We start from the raw sequence: 10,103 nt of genomic DNA, 5'->3' as shown, positions 1-10,103 counted from the left end.
CCCCCATCTCCACAGTCAGTGCACCATCACCATCATTACCACCTCCACCTCCACAGTCAGTGCACCATCACCCATCACTACAACCCCCACCTCCACAGTCAGTGCACCATCACCATCACTACCACCTCCACCTCCATAGTCAGTGCACCATCACCCATCACTACAACCTCACGTCCACAGTCAGTGCACCATCACCCATCACTACCACCTCCACCTCCACAGTCAGTGCACCATCACCATCACTACCACCTCCACCTCCACAGTCAATGCACCATCACCATCACTACCACCTCCACAGTCAGTGCACCATCACCCATAACTATAACCCCCACCTCTATAGTCAGTGCACCATCACCATCACTACCACCTCCACCTCCACAGTCAGTGCACCATCACCATCACTACAACCCCCACCTCCTCAGTCAGTGCACCATCACCTTCACTACAACCCCCACCTCCACAGTCAGTGCACCATCACCATCACTACAACCTCCACCTCCACAGTCAGTGCACCATTACCATCACTACCACCTCCACCTCCACAGTCAGTGCACCATCACCATCACTACCACCTCCACCTCCACAATCAGTGCACCATCACCATCACTACCACCTCCACCTCCACAGTCTGTGCACCATCATCCATAACTACCTCCCCCACCTCCACAGTCAGTGCATGATCACCATCACTACCACCTCCACAGTCAGTGCACCATCACCCATCACTACCACCTCCACAGTCAGTGCACCATCACCTATAACTACCACCTCCACCTCCACAGTCAGTGTACCTCCACCTCCATACCCCATGCCCAATTACCCTATTAGTACTACTTCTACTCTGTCATGGTGTTCGTCATCCTCACACATCTTTTTTTGTTGTTGTTGTTGCTTGAACTCTGGGCCTGGGCACTGTCCCTCAGCTCTTCAGCTCAAAGCTAGCACTCTACCACTTTAGCCACAGGACCACTTCTGGTTTTCTAGTGATTTATTGGAGATAAGAGTCTTACTGACTTTCCTGCCCGGGCTGGCTTTGAACCTCGATCCTCAGGTCTCAGCCTGCTTAGTAGCTAGGATTACAGGAGTGAGCCACCGGCTCCTGTCTTACACCATGTTTTTTCACCACGAGCACCACCATTGTGACTGCTCTTAGAAGGATGGCGTCTATTCTGTCCTGTTGATATTGCAGTTCCTGTGGTCAGAGGGGCTGTTCACAGCTCCCAGGCAGGTGACACTGCCCTAGGCATGAGGGTGCAACAATGGAACTCTCAGACAGGCTTTGACTTTCTATTGGCCTCAGTGTCAGTACTACTGTGTGCACACATGTGCGGCCAACATAGTTTGCATCCAACACATGTATGTAGCCAGTATGACTGTTCATCCAGCACAAGTGTGTGGTGGATGACTGTGTGACTCTAGGAGCAACACTGCGTATGTTGCATGGAGAGAAGGGAGCCGTCCTACATCTGGCCTATGGAGATCAGGGATAGAAGACCCTGGCTCAGATGGTATGCCATGCAGACCAGATACTCCCTGGACCATAGGAACACTGTCTGGAAGAGAGCCCAGGTCCAGCTGAGGATGATGGGCGTCTCACCGGAACCATATGAGTATCAAAGCTCTTTCTCTGCCCACCATCCCAGGACACTCCCTAAAATCAGGAAAAGCAGCACATTGTCATGTCATGTCACCCCAGTTCTCTGGGGCTTTCTCACAGTTGTGCAGCACCTGGTGGCACCCACATGGCCTTCTAGACCCCCCTTCCCCATGGGCTGAGATTCTGGAAGTCTTCTGGCAGCATCCGCCCCAGGGAAGGGCCATTTCCCTTTGAGGGGACTGTTTCCTGGCAGGAGGAAAATGTTAAATGGTCTGACAAACGGAGTCCTAAATAGAACCAGCTTGTCTGAGGTCTACCAGCCTTGAGACCTAGGACGGATGAGCAGAGCTGCGGTTGTGCCAGGCCTGTATTTAGAGGGTGAACACTGTGGTGGGTGGTGGCTGGAAAGGATTTGTGAGCTGGAGTGACTTCAAGGCCGGCCTCACACTGTGGGATTCTCTGGGGTGGTTTGACTGGACTGCCAAGAATGTTCTCCACTATTCCTTAGGGTCAGGGGCCCCCAGGGCTGCTGCTGTCCGTGCTTTCAGAGGGCCCTGAAGACAGGCCTCACTCTGGCCCTACAAGTGCTCTTTGCTGTGGGCACAGGCCCATTGTGGACTCTGCTGAGCACAAGGCCAGCACTGAGTGGCCATGTCCTCCCAATTATGATGAGAAGATTAGGGGACCCACTTCTTTTTAGAGAACTGGAGAAGGAGTTATTTTCAGAGCATGGTTAAATTCTCTTAATGTTAACCCTCTATTGTAAGCATCTCGTTAGTGTTAATTTTTCCTTTAAATAAGCTAAGATATTGGGGGTAGGGATGATTTAATTCCCTAATTGACTGTCCTTAGACTCTTCCCTGGTGCCCTGTGCAAAGGACCACAGTCAAGCTGCCAGCCCAACTGTCCTGATGTCTGTAGCAGGGGCTGCCATGCCTCACGGACACCTTGAAGCTGTAGGACAACCATAGCTCCTTGTTGCCAACACCGAACCCAGGCTTGTGATGGTACCATCCCAGCAAACAGTGTGTACCAGGATTTTTGCCATCACAAGCCTGGGTGATGTTATGATGACCTTGCAGCCATTTCCACCCAGGTCAAAGGGGAGCCATCCCCCGGTGGCACAGCAGAGGGTCTGTGATTGGTGCAGACACAGTCCTTCATTTGAATGTGGGACTGCTGATTGGTATAAGTGTGACTCTGCTGGATTGGTGCAGACACAGTCCTTCATTTGAATGTGGGATTATCAGACTGTCCAGTCTCTAACCTATTTTGCCTGGATGTCAGGGCATTTGTGCAGCTTTTTGCCTTCAGCCTCCTTGAGTCATAGGGTGCTGAACAGTGGTCACAGCCCAGAAAACCTGAGACAGGCAGAATGGCAGGAGTCAGCTGCAGAGACAGGAGGTCCCCACAGTGAGGGGGTGCGAGGGGCACAGCCAGGGCAGGGCTTCCCTCCTCCTCCTTCCTCAGTGCCCATCCCTGTCCCTGGACTGAAGACAGGTCTCTGCAGGGCTGCAGAAACTTCACAGTCTGTCCTTTGCCCTGCTCTGGGAAGCTGCAGCTCAGCTTCATTTCCAGAGCTTGGGCTGGTGAGTCCTGTTTGTCACTCAGAGAGCATGTCCCAAGGTGGTTGGTCCCAGTGTGTGAGTCACAGAACATGATTCAGGAAGGAGTTGGGGTTTCTGATGAGTGACTGCGGCAGGGGTCAGACACCCACATTTTCTGCTCATCAGGACTTCTCTGACCAAACTCAGGGGGTACAGATTTTGGACCATGATGAAACTAAGGAACTTGGCACATGACCTAACTGTTGTCCCAAGTCAGCACTTTATCTGAGAGGCCGGGATGCCCCATGGTCTCTGCTGGTTCTCACCAGCCTCACTCTCCAGGGAACCTGACTGTCCTGGGCATCCAACACCACCAAGTCCAACTCCCTCCTGTGGCAGACAGAAGTCAGTCTCACCCTTGCCATTTGCATGGCTCAGATGTGATTGAGGTTAGAGAGGAGGAAGTCCTGGGGTAGGCCTGGCATGAACAATGTGGGTTCCCATGTGGTTCCCTTAGCTAAGGAGTTGGAAGCATCAAGCATTAGGAGGACTCAATGAGGTGGAGGCTTGGGTCTTCTGCTACTGAGATAGGAGACCATGTGGACAGAGCTGGCCCACGACTGGCCAGAAGACACAGATGTACAGGTGGAATAGGCTGACATGGACATCAGCCAGGTGAGCTCAGAGAAGCCTCTGAGCATGGGCCAGCCCCAGTCAGCACAGCTCTGGGCCCAGCTGACAGCTGGAACTACTGCTGCTACAATTAGAGAGCCAGGCTGCCTCCAAGGGTACCAGTGTGCTGTAAGAGTCTCCAGTGTGCCGAAAGGGTCTCCAGTGTGCCGAAGGGTCCTCCAGTGTGCCAAAGGGTCCTCCAGTGTGCCGAAGGGTCCTCCAGTGTGCCGTAAGAGTCTCCAGTGTGCTGAAAGGGGCTCCAGTATGCCAAAGGATCCTCCAGTGTGTCCAAAGGACCTCCAGTGTGCCGAAGGGTCCTGCAGTGTTCCGAAGGGTCCTCCAGTGTGCCCAAAGGTCCTCCCATGTGTCCAAAGGACCTCCAGTGTGCAAGGGTCCTCCAGTGTGCCAAAAGGTCCTCCAGTGTGTCCAAAGGTCCTCCAGTGTGCAGAAAGGTCCTCCAGTGTGCCCAAAGGGTCTCCAGTGTGCCCCAAAGGTCCTCCAGTGTGTCCAAAGGTCCTCCAGTGTGCAGAAAGGTCCTCCAGTGTGCTCAAAGGTCCTCCAGTGTGCCCAAAGGGTCTCCAGTGTGCCCCAAAGGTCCTCCAGTGTGTCTAAAGGTCCTCCAGTGTGCCCAAAGGTCCTCCAGCATGACCAAAGGTCCTCCAGTGTGCCCAAAGGTCCTCCAGTGTGCCTAAAGGTCCTCCAGTGTATCCAAAGGTCCTCCAGTGTGCCCAAAGGTCCTCCAGTGTATCCAAAGGTCCTCCAGCATTACCAAAGGTCCTCCACTGTGCCCAGAGGGGCTCCGGTGTGCCCAAGGGTCCTCCAGTATGCCCAAAGGTCTCTAGCATGACCAAAGGTCCTCCAGCATGACCAAAGTTCCTCCAGGATGACCAAAGGTCCTCCAGTGTGTCCGAAGGTCCTCCAGTGTGCCCAAAGGTCCTCCAGCATGACCAAAGGTCCTCCAGGATGACCAAAGGTCCTTCAGTGTGCCCAAAGGTCCTCCAGCATGCCCCAAAGAGCCTCCTCCAGGTCCTGAGGCTGTTTCTCCTCACAGGCTTCTCACCGCCTCTGCTCTGTGGGTTTAGTGCCCTGAGCTTATATGCTCACCTGAGACTTGGTAGCTGACATTTTCTTGACAGTCACTGCTGGCTTCCTGGTTCCAAAAGAAACTGCTGTGTTTCCTCAGTTGGGAAGAGGCTGTGTCTGAAAGATCTGTCAGGGGAGATGCGGAAGGGGCGAGGGGCGTGCTACTGGACAGCTGGAGCAGGGGGCATGGGGAAGGGGTGAGGGGAGTGCCGCTGGATGGCTGGGAGAGGTGTATGTCTCCTTGGAGGTGAATGCAGTGTGTGTTTTCCCTGCATCCCCGCCCTCCCCTGACCAGAGACTGCTCCAGCAGGGGAGAGTACCCTGCACACCGTCGTCATCTGCTGTGCTTCCTCATGGCAGACTGCAGGAAGGCTACGGACAGGATGTTGGGAGTCCTGGGGATTACCTCACAGCCCTGGGGTCCCGTGTTCTAGTTCACAGCTATCCTAGGCAGCCATAAGGAATAGCCCTGTAAGTGTGCATGTGTGTGGTATGTAAAAGTGGATTGTAGTCTCTGCACATATAACACAACAATCATGTCTGTGCATGTGTACCCAGGCACGAATGTATTGAACACTCATCTGCACACAAATGCACACATGTAGTTGCATATATTGGTGTCCACATGTACACTGTATACAGGTGTGCAATTACATGCAGGCAAATGCACATATAGATAGATGTATGAATGCAGTCACTCACCCATGTGTGTACATGTACACATATGCAGCAATGTATATATTTGCATTCACACATGCATGTATATGCACACATTCCTGTATGTGCCTGCCTGCATGTGTTTATATGTGCATGGTATAAGGGTACAGCACATACATGCATATGTTGAATGCATTTGTGTACATGCCTGCCTTCATGTGTTTGTATTTTCATGGTATACAGGCACGAAACTTACATGTGTGTATCTATACGTATGTAGCCAAGTGCTGTTAGCTGGGCTGAGCATCCTAGAGTTTGCCCTGATGTGTGTGGGAACAGAGCTTTCTAGAACACTCCAGCAGATGAGATCAGCTGACACATGTAAGCCAGGCCGAGCCAGGGTGCACAGGAAGCTAGCCCCCCTTCTTAGAAGCCCCAAGGAGGGAGCAGGACGTGCCTGAGAGCGTGGGTGGCAGCACACGGCTTCTTCTGAGTCACAGGCTTGGCACCAGGATCAGCTTGGAGCCATGAGCCTGACTGATGATTATTGGACAGGCCTGAGTGGGTGTGCCCCAAGTCCTGTCCACCAGTGTCCCCAAACTCTGTCCACTACTGTGTCCCCAAACCCTGTCCACTATGGTGTTCCCAAACCCTGTCCACTACTGTGTTCCCAAACCCTGTCCACTACTGTGCTCCCAAACCCTGTCCACTGTGTTCCCAAACTCTGTCCACTGTGTCCCCAAACCCTGTCCACTGTGTTCCCAAACTCTTTCACTGTGTTCTCAAATCTTGTCCACTCTGTCCCCAAACCTTGTCAACTGTGCCCCAAACCCTGTCCACTGTGCCCCAAACCATGTCCACTGTGTCCTCAAACCCTGTCCACTGTGCTCCCAGAACCCTGTCCACTGTGCCCCAAACCCTGTCCACTGTGTCCCCAAACCCTGTCCACTGTGTCCCCAAACCCTGTCCACTGTGTCCCCAAACCCTGTCCACTGTGTCCTCAAACCCTGTCCGCTGTGTTCCCAAACCCTGTCCACTGTGCTCAAAACCCTGTCCACTGTGCTCCCAGAACCCCGTCAACTCTGGCCCCCCCAGAGCCCCACCCACTGTTCCCTGTAGGACCCCAGGCTCCCCTGGGGTCATGGAGGGGTTGTCCCCCGGACCCGTGCTGGACCAGAGCTGGTGCAGACCCCAGCCCAGCAATGGCATGCAAGCCCCTGGCAGGCCAGGCATTTCAGGACTGAGCCAGGCCCACTCTGGTGTGCGGGCCCATGGAGGCGTGACAGGGCCCAGGCACCCCTGTGAGTCTGTCCAAGCCTTTCCCCACACGTGCTCGGTCCTGAGCCCCTGTTCTCTCTCCCTCTGTCCACTCCTCCCTCTCTCACTTCTCAAAGCATCTCCTGAACAGTTTATCCCATCTTGGCTTCTGTCCCTGGAGGACAGATTTAATGCCCTGTCTCTTGAACTCTGGGCCTGGGTGCTGTCTGTGAGCGCTTCAGCTCAAGGTGAGCACTCTACCAATTGAGCCACAGCACCACTTCCGGTTTTCTGGTGGTTCATTGAAATAATAGTCTCATGGACATTCCTGCCCAGGCTGGCTTTGAGCCGTGATTCTCAGATCTCAGCCTCCTGAGTAGCTGGATGACAGGTGTGAGCTACTGGTGCCCGGCCACCCCATCTCTTTTTGTGGAGCAGTAGCATTTAAGAAAATTCAGTGCAGCAATTTTCCTTCTCCAGCGTTTTGAAGGTGATCTCTGTCCAAGTGGCTTGTTGCCTGCGCCGGGCTGGAATTGAAGTGGGTCCTGTCTGGACCTCGGGGTGCTCCTGTGCACACTCCTTCACAGCTGGGTGAAGGAGGAAGACCCAGCCTGAGCTGAAGTGCTCAGCCTCAGGCCCAGAGCGCAGCACAGGGCAGCGTGGGGGCTCTGCGTGGCCGGATGGAACCGAAGCTGCCAGCGTGGGCCACCGGTTCAGAAGTGTTGGGATCTCAGGCTGTGGTGTCCCCGATGCCATCAGCCGTGAGCAGAAGCAGAAGCCCAGAGGGGCCAGATGGCCCTCAGCTGCCTGCGCTTGGCCTTGTTGCTCACACAAAGGCTGTGCGGCTCCTGGGCCGGGCCCAGCTCTCTGGCTCTTGTCCCGTGCACATTTTTAGAGAGGGTGGGGAATTTCTAGCCCAGATGACTTCTGAAAGCGTTTTGGGATGGGAACATTAGAAACTGCTTTTCAAATGATTATTTGCCTGAAATTCTTTCCCCAAATGTTACTGAACCCTGCAAAACAGTGCCAGTTAATTTTGTATGCTCTCATTACATATACAGTAGCACTCATTGGGAAAAGATTGTATAGAAAACTAAGACAATTCTAGTGTTTTGCCCTCTTCGTCTATCAGAGGGACAAAGCAGCTGGCAAGGCCCCACTGGGCGCCAGGAACCATGGCCGCAGGACCAGGGCCCCAGAGGATGCAGCTCTCCCTCCATGAGCTTCATGTGTTGCTCCCTGTGGTGGGGCCTGAGAGAGCCTGCCCGCGAAGCCCTGTCTGGCAGGCCAGCCAGCACGCACCCTCACTGGGGAAAGGCACGGAGGGGAGCGAAGGACCCCACCCGCCCACGGCACAGCGTGTGCTGCCCCGTCTCCCAGCTCCGGGACCCCAGCTCCAGCTCGGCCCCCACCCCAGGGCCACATGGGGCCATGCCCACCGGGGCTGGCCGGACCATTGGAACACCCATGCACGGTGTCTGGGTCAGCCAGTGTGATGAGGATACATATATGCCATCTGAAGCTGGGTAGAACAGGACATCTTTGTTTCGAACCTCGAGTGTGTGTGGGGGTTGGGGATGCAGGGTCAAAGCCTCTCTTCCTGGTTTGGCCACTAATTCACCGTGTGGCTTTCTCTTCACTGGTGTTTCCTAATCTTTCGGTGTGAAGAAGACTGGACGACAGACACACTGTTTCTCAGGAACAGCATTCTGTAATTTCCAGGGACAAGACATGAGGTGCTTTTCCTCTGTCTGTTTCTCCCTCCCCAGCCTCAGGTCTGGGGGCGGGGGCGGGGCGGGGGCGGGAAGGAGCTATGGAGTGTCTACTTGGATTTCTGGCATCCGTGTCTTTCCTGCTGGGAAAACAGCTGGGAGCCAGGTGACATGGTGGTGTGTGTTTGTTTTTGGTGTTTCCAGAGAAACAAGAAGGAAGAATAAAAAATGAAGTTTCCACCAACATCCAAACGGACTTCAAAAGTGTCTGTGTGCCTGGGAGTGAGGAGGAACCCTAGCTGGCTCCAAGACGGGGCGCCCTGTTCCCCAGCCCCCACGCCCCACACGCACACTCAGACACCAGGGGCGGGAGGGAGGTCAGCTGCTCCACCCCGGAACGGCCTCGCGGGGTTGGGGCACACTGGGGTGATTGTTAGCATCAGATCAGGAATGGATTCAATAAAACCAGAGAGACACGGGTGGCCCCACTTGGTTATGAATAGGAGGGAGGGGTGATGTTAGCACATTCAACCCAGGAAGCGGAGGCTGGACACGCCACGTAAAGACCAGGCCCAGAGCCAGATGCCGCGGTGCCAGGGCCCGACTCAGCCTTTCTGCAGGGCAGGGCAGGGAGGTGCTGGCGCGGTCTGGGTGGAAAAGAGCGAGGCCCCTGTGTCTCACCGGCCGCGGGGAAGGCACGGCTGCGGCTCTTGCCAACTGTTAGTCAGCTTTCTGTTGCTGTGACAGAATACCCGAGAGAATCAACTTAAACTGGGTTTGTTTTGGGTCTTGGTTCCAGTCGCTGGTGCCTCAGCTCCATGGCTGCCACCTCTGCCAGGGCAGAGCAGAGCGCGAGGCGTGGAGCTGAGGAGTGAAGCTGGCTGGTCCGCGGGCAGGAGGGAGCGCCCGCCACCAGCAGTGCAGAGCAGGCCCCTAACTCACAGACCTGCAGATGCCACGCCTCAGGCCCCACCCCAATGTCCCCCAGCCTGGCAGCCACGCCCCAGGCCCCACCCCAATGTCCCCCAGCCTGGCAGCCACGCCCCAGGCCCCACCCCAACGTCCCCCAGCCTGGGGACAGCCATGGCCCGCAGGCCCCACCCCAACGTCCCCCAGCATGGCAGCCATGCCCCGCAGACCCCACCCCAATGTCCCCTAGCCTGGCAGCCATGCCCCACAGTCCCCACCCCAATGTCCCCCAGCCTGGGGACAGCCACCCCCTGCAGGCTCCACCCCAATGTCCCCCAGCCTGGCAGCCACGCCCCGCAGGCCCCACCCCAATGTCCCCCAGCCTGGCAGCTACGGCCCAGGCCCACCCCAACGTCCCCCAGCCTGGCAGCCATGCCCCACAGTCCCCACCCCAATATCTCCAGCCTGGCAGCCATGCCCCACAGCCCCACCCCAATGTCCCCCAGCCTGGGGACAGCCATGCCCTGCAGGCCCACCCCAATATCTCCAGCCTGGCAGCCATGCCCCGCAGGCCCCACCCCAATGTCCCCCAGCCTGGCAGCCACCCCCTGCAGGCCCACCCCAATGTCCCCCAGCCTGGCAGCCACCCCCTGCAGGCCCCACCCCAAT

The sequence above is a fragment of the Dipodomys ordii genome, unplaced genomic scaffold, assembly GCF_000151885.1.
Source record: "Dipodomys ordii isolate 6190 unplaced genomic scaffold, Dord_2.0 Scaffold159, whole genome shotgun sequence".
Lineage (NCBI taxonomy): Eukaryota > Metazoa > Chordata > Mammalia > Rodentia > Heteromyidae > Dipodomys > Dipodomys ordii.
This window is presented reverse-complemented; position numbering follows the sequence as displayed.